The sequence below is a fragment of the Ipomoea triloba genome, chromosome 9 (assembly GCF_003576645.1).
Source record: "Ipomoea triloba cultivar NCNSP0323 chromosome 9, ASM357664v1".
Lineage (NCBI taxonomy): Eukaryota > Viridiplantae > Streptophyta > Magnoliopsida > Solanales > Convolvulaceae > Ipomoea > Ipomoea triloba.
Window position 1 is genome coordinate 19,792,686 of NC_044924.1, and position 6,522 is coordinate 19,799,207.

The 6,522-nt window shown below is 31.8% G+C and overlaps 1 pseudogene; it reads left to right on the plus strand.

Moving 5' to 3' along the window:
* Positions 1-5,425: 5,425 nt before the first annotated feature.
* Positions 5,426-6,522, plus strand: part of LOC116029689 — a 10,132-nt pseudogene continuing 9,035 nt past the window's right edge.

Here is a 6,522-nt window from a genome sequence, read left to right on the forward strand (position 1 = left end):
ATTATTATTTTTTTTTTTTTAAGATATAATGGGCTTGGCCGAATTGGGCCAAACCCAAACCAATATAACTTCCCTTCATCATTGTTCTTCTATTTCAATTAACCATAACCCAAGTATGTCAAATCCAGCCCAACAAATATAATCCAACATATTTCTCCTTAAATAATTAAAACCTAGCAGCCAGCTAACCATATGCCTAATCTCCGCAGTCAACAATAATTGAAGAGAAAAAAAAAAAGGACACAGAGAAGCGATCGGATGAGATGAAGAGAAGGTCTTCTCCAACGTAGCTACAGCCAGAGAGAGAGAGAGAGAGAGAGATAGAGACGCGAAGAGGGAAAGAGAGGTCGCCGGCCACCGTTCACGACCACTTCCATCGCCGGTCACCTTTCACTCCGCCGCCCCGAGCCGATCTGAGACCGGAGGACAGAGCCGCCACCGTCGACACGCACCGGCATGTCTCCGTGGTCGTGAATAAATTTTGCAGTAGGTTTATTTTATAACATTTATTTCGAAATTATTTTTCCTTTATATTTCGAAAACACACTAATAATATTTTCTAAAAATATTTCGAATAAATTTTCATGTATGTATATACACATATGAAATCTAGATATAAATTTATATGTGGATACGGAAAATATTAATATGCAAATATTGAGCAGAAATTTGCTTATATATACATATATTAAATCCAAATATATATGTACTGTAAAAGCAAAGCACAAATATATATGTATGCTTTTAATATAATAAATATATTCATATTGCATACACATTCAAACTGATAACTAGGCAGAGATTATATTTTGCTCTGATACCAACTGTAAGATTAAAACTGAATAATATAGGATCTAACCTCCAGCCATAGTTGGTGTTTGTTGTTGCCTGAATGAACTGTGCTGAGTGCTGCCTTTGCTTGAGTGAACTGTATTTTTCCCTCACTTTTACTCTATACTCTCTGGATGGTGTATGAGACTGAATGTTTGAGCAGTGAGAGGTTGAGGTCCTTAAATAGCTGCAGACCATCAATGCAGCAGAAATCCCAAATGTCTTCCTACAGTTGTTTGTACCACAAATGGTTTGTCTCCCAAATGAAAATGACAGGTTTGGACTTTTATTGGACAAAACCTTTCATCTCCTTATTAGACAAAACCTTTCATTTCAGTGTTGTCTTTTTTATTTTATGGTAATTAATTGAATACATATTAGAAGCAAAATTTGGTAGATGCCTACTTTTACAGTTTGGGTTGCCTATAGTGAAGAAAAATAAAAGTTAGGGTTGCCTACAGTGAAGAAAACAAAGTTAAAGTTTGCGTTTAAAAAAAAAAGTGGTGTGTGGTTTTGTTATTATTTTTTTTTAACATAAAAAAATTGGGAATATTGGAGTTCATGGTAATTTGATAGAATTTGTGGAGAAAACAATCTTGAGTGCCTTGTTTCAGGTTATTCAATGCATAACTTGGTTATGTTTTAGGCAGTTTTTATAATCTTGGGTTGTTTCTAACAAATCACGAGGATACCATTGTGTTTGTAATAGTTAGTTTACATTTTATTGTTGCTTGATTGGTTTCATTGGTAAGATTACTTGTGTGCCGTACAGTACTAATTCTGTGCCAATATGAGCAAAATTGTGTGCCTCATGATTTACTAAAGATTAACTAAACTAATTAGCACGAAGTTTATGTTTTTTAGGATATAATTAGGTTTTCAATTTTCAGTTTTTTGGTGTTCCTCGCATGGTGTAGGTGTGTGTCTTTTTTCGTTGTAATGTTTGCCTCTGTTAGGAAATGTAAGTTTCTCCGTTGGTGTTTAGTGTGTGCCTTGTGATTTGCAAAATATGTATTCAATTGATTACCATGAATCTGTAATTTTTTAGGACATAATTGTGTTTGTTTTCCTTTTGAAACAGTATATGACTCCTTTGTTTGTTTTTTTTTTATTTAAATAACTTTCTGAACCTTTTAGAGTTGGAATGGTGGAGCTTAAACAATCTGAATATAAATTGGTTATGTTTTAGGCCGTTTTTATAATCTTAGGCAGTTTTAACAAATCATGAGGATACCATTGTGTGGGTAATAGTTAGTTTTAATTTTATTGTTGTTTGGTTGTTTTCTTTTTCTTTTTGTATAATTTTAGGTAGTTTGCTAGTTTGGATATCATTGTAAATTGGTTTCATTGTTAAGGTTACTTGTGTGCTGTACAGTACTTATGTGCCAATATGACCAAAATTGTGTGTCTCATGATTTACTAAACATTAACTAAACTTTTTTTTTGAATACATTAACTAAACTAATTAGTATGAATTTTCTATTTTTAGGATATAATTGGGTTTACAATTTTCATTTTTTGGTGTTCCACGCATGGTGTAGGTGTGTGTTTTTAGTCGTTGTAATGTTTGCATCTGTTGGGAAATGTAAGTTTCTCAGTTGGTGTTTAGTGTGTGCCTTGTGATTTACAAAATATGTATTCAATTAATTACCATGAATGTGTAATTTTTTTTAGGACATAATTGTGTTTGTTTTCCTTTTGAAACAGTGTAGGACTCCTTTGTTTGTATCTCTTTTTTTTTTTTTTTTTAATAATTTTTTGAACCTTTTAGAGTTGGAATGGTGGAGCTTAAACAATCTGAATATAAAATGGATATGTTTTAGGTAGTTTTTATACTCTTAGCCAGTTTTGACAAATCATGAGGATATCATTATGTTTGTAATAGTTAGTTTTAATTTTATTGTTGTTTGATTGTTTTCTTTTCTTTTTTTTGTGTGGTACAATTTTAGGTAATTTGCTAGTTTGGATATCATGGTAAATTGGTTTCATTGTTAAGATTACTTGTGTGCCTTACAGTTGTAATTGTATGTCGATATGAACAAAATTGTGTGCCTCATGATTTTCTAAACATTAACTAAACTAATTAGCATGAATTTTCAATTGTTTTTTTTTATTTAAATAATTTTCTGAACATTTTAGAGTGGGAATGGTGGATCTTAAACAATCTGAATATAAAATTGTTATGTTTTAGGCCGTTTTTATAATCTTAGGCAGTTTTAACAAATCATAAGGATACCATTGTGTTTGTAATAGTTAGTTTTAACTTTATTGTTGTTTGATTTTTTTTGTTTTTTTTTTTGTTTTTTTTTGTGTGTGTACAGTTTTAGGTAGTTTGCTAGTTTAGATATCATCGTAAATTGGTTTCAATGTTAAGATTACTTTCCGCCGTACAGTAGTAGTTGTGTGTAAATATGAATAAAATTGTGTGCCTCATGATTTACTAATCATTAACTCAACTAATTTAGCATGACTTTTCTATTTTTTAGGATATAATTGGGTTTACAATTTTCAGTTTTTTGGTGTTCCACGCATGGTGTAGGTGTGTGTATTTATTCGTTGTAATGTTTTCCTCTGTTGGGAAATGTAAGTTTCTCGGTTGTTTTTTAGTGTGTGCCTCGTGATTTGAATATTTACTATTTAGTTGTTCTATCTAGGGTATTATTTGTTTGTCATTTCTTCTCATTGTTGTGTGACACTGTTTGTTATAATGTGTGCCACTTTTGGTTGCAATGTGTGCCATTGTTGGTTATCTCTATTATGTGTGCTTGTTGGTGGCAGGAATAAAGTGGATTGTGGAGTTTACGTGAGGGAAGGTGTAGCTAAATGGGAGTGCGGTCTCTTTAGGGGTGACCAAGCTGAGCTGGATCGCTTACGCTTGCACTACATGAAGGAAATTTGCACGACGGATATAAATTCTCACAATACAAGCAACGTTGCATGTGCATTATGCTTCCTTTCATCTCCTTTGGCTACTAGCAATGATTGATTTAAATTGTTGGTTTTTCAGAATTTTTTTTAAAAAATTTTTTGCATCACCATTTTGACGTCACAATTTTTGTCTTATCATGGCAATCCCGTAGGTGTTGATCAATGATAGTTTATTTTGGTCATCGTTGTTGTTTTACTGTATTTAATATGTCTGGGTTTACTTACACTTGAATGCTCTTCATTCGCAGTTGGGTGTTCGTTATTACTTGGTAAAAATAAGAGGATAATTCTCTTCAATTTTTGGCACACGACTATGTCATGATTTGCACACGATATATACGGTTATGTCACACCACGACGTTATTTTATATAATGTGCCTAGGCGTCATGCTTTGTGTGCCATCTAGGTGAGTGGTGTGTGCCTTTTTCTACTCCAATGTGTGCCTACTTTCTGTTTATGCTAAATCTATAAACACTTTTGTAAAACATGCTAACAATTAAATACCTTTGTGAATGGTCGTTGGGGGTTTGTGTGCATGTTCACTTATCGTTATGTATTCTTTACCGTATATCGTGTGCCTTAGTGAGTAGAAAATAAAACTTAATCACCTGTAATTAAAATATTCATATGAAAATCAAGGTGGCCTTTATTTTGAATAAAAAATTACATTTGTTTTTCAAAAACTAGCCTACACGTTCCCTTTGTTTTTCTTCTATTTCTTTTGCTTTGGTTTAAGTGAGCAACATGTGCTTTTATGGTGTCGTCACACTCCGGTATATATTCTTCGTTGTCTTCCCCATTTTTGTCATTTGCCTTCTTATTTAGTATGTGAGAAAAAATGAGAATTATGTTGACAAGATAGGCACACAATACATCAAAATGTGGCAAACAATATATCAAGGTCTGTCACACAACCTATCAACGTAGTGGCTTAACAATGTTGCATTATATATGCCGTTTAATCCCTATGTTCACTATCAATTTGTAATTCATAACTACTGATGCCATATTTATTATTTCCATCTTACATATTCCATATCTTATTTTGCCCAGTTTATGCATTTTCGTGTGGTTGTAGTTTTTTTTCATATACATGTACGACTAATTCACAACTAGTAATATGATGTATTACAAATATATTATTAAAAATACTTTGACTAAAAAAATTAACTAGTAATATTCTTCTCAAATTGAGCAACGCTTTTTGCGTATGTCTTTAACACTGCCGTCTAAGCATTGTTGGCCAACAAATACTATTAATTTACATTCGAGGCACACGATTGTCTAATCATGGGCACACACTACATTAAACGTAGGCACACAACTATAAACAAACAATTTTCCTAACAACTAACGTTTTCCTAACAAATCTAAATCTTTTAGAAATTCCAGAATATTAAATGTAAAACAATTAAGCACACATTCATTCAGTTGTATGCTTTCAATTTTTATATACATTTTCAGTAGTCAAACACAATTAAAGGAAACGACACACATAATCCCCCTATCTGGCACACAACGAAAAACGTCTAACATGTCTGCATTTTTTCGTTTTCATTCCTATTCACACTATATACCAACAACATATCACGTCCAAATACTAATCTTGGGTTTTTTCCAATCATTACAGACCACAACTATACGATGAATCAATACATACCTTACATGGTAGTTGTTTTTGCGTTTTCGTGGGATGTTTTTCCAAAAGTTTGCTCCGAAATTACCTCCATGTCTGCCATGGCGGAATCAAACTCTACAAGCTCCTTGTTAACACTCCATGTAAGTTCATTGGCGCCAGTATTGAAAAGACAGAATATACACGTTCCTTGTAAACACACCCTTCATTCCATAATTAAAGTGATCATCAAATGCTAACTTTGTAATTAAAAATCATACCTTAATTACTACCAAACTAAAAATCTCTTATTTACCCTTATTTGACTTAAATCTGGCGTGGAATATATATATGATCTTTAATCTCTGCCTTTTATTTCTTAACTAGTTTTATACGCGCATTGCGCGAATGAGTTAATGCCCAATGTTTATATTTAAATAAATATTTGAATGTATATCAATGCAAGATTATATAAGAGAAGTTTATACATGGGTAATTGAATGTCGAATTTTTTTATTTAAATATCTAACTCAAAGTATATGAATCAAAGATAATATAGAAAATTCATTATAATTATTACTAAAATAAATGTTTGCAACCTTGTAAAATCGATAGTCTAAATATTTGGTCTAAAAATAATAGTCTAAATAAATACTACTTTTCATTTGAATTTTTCTAAAGTGTTCTTAATTCTCTTTTGAGTAACATTGCATTGTCTTCATCTTTATTATTTGTTCTCTTCCTTTTTGTTGGTAGTGTGTTATTTTCAATTCGGTTATTGTTGGTAGTATAGATGACAACGTCATGCANTCATCTTTACTATTTGTTCTCTTCCTTTTTGTTGGTAGTGTGTTATTTGCAATTCGGTTATTGTTGGTAGTATAGATGACAACGTCATGCAATGAGATTATGATATAGGAGCTATGGACTTTCCTTTAGGTGTTCTGCTTGGGGTTCATTTGGTTCAACCATTATTGTTGAATGAGTTATTGTGGATAAAGAAATCACTAGTTTAAGAAAAAGATTAAATAAATTAATAAAAATTTACAAATTTAAAATATTATATATTCCAAAGATATTAAAAGATAGTTTCTCGCTTCAATTTGCTGGGTAATGGGTTATTTGAGTACTTTCATTGTCAACAAAT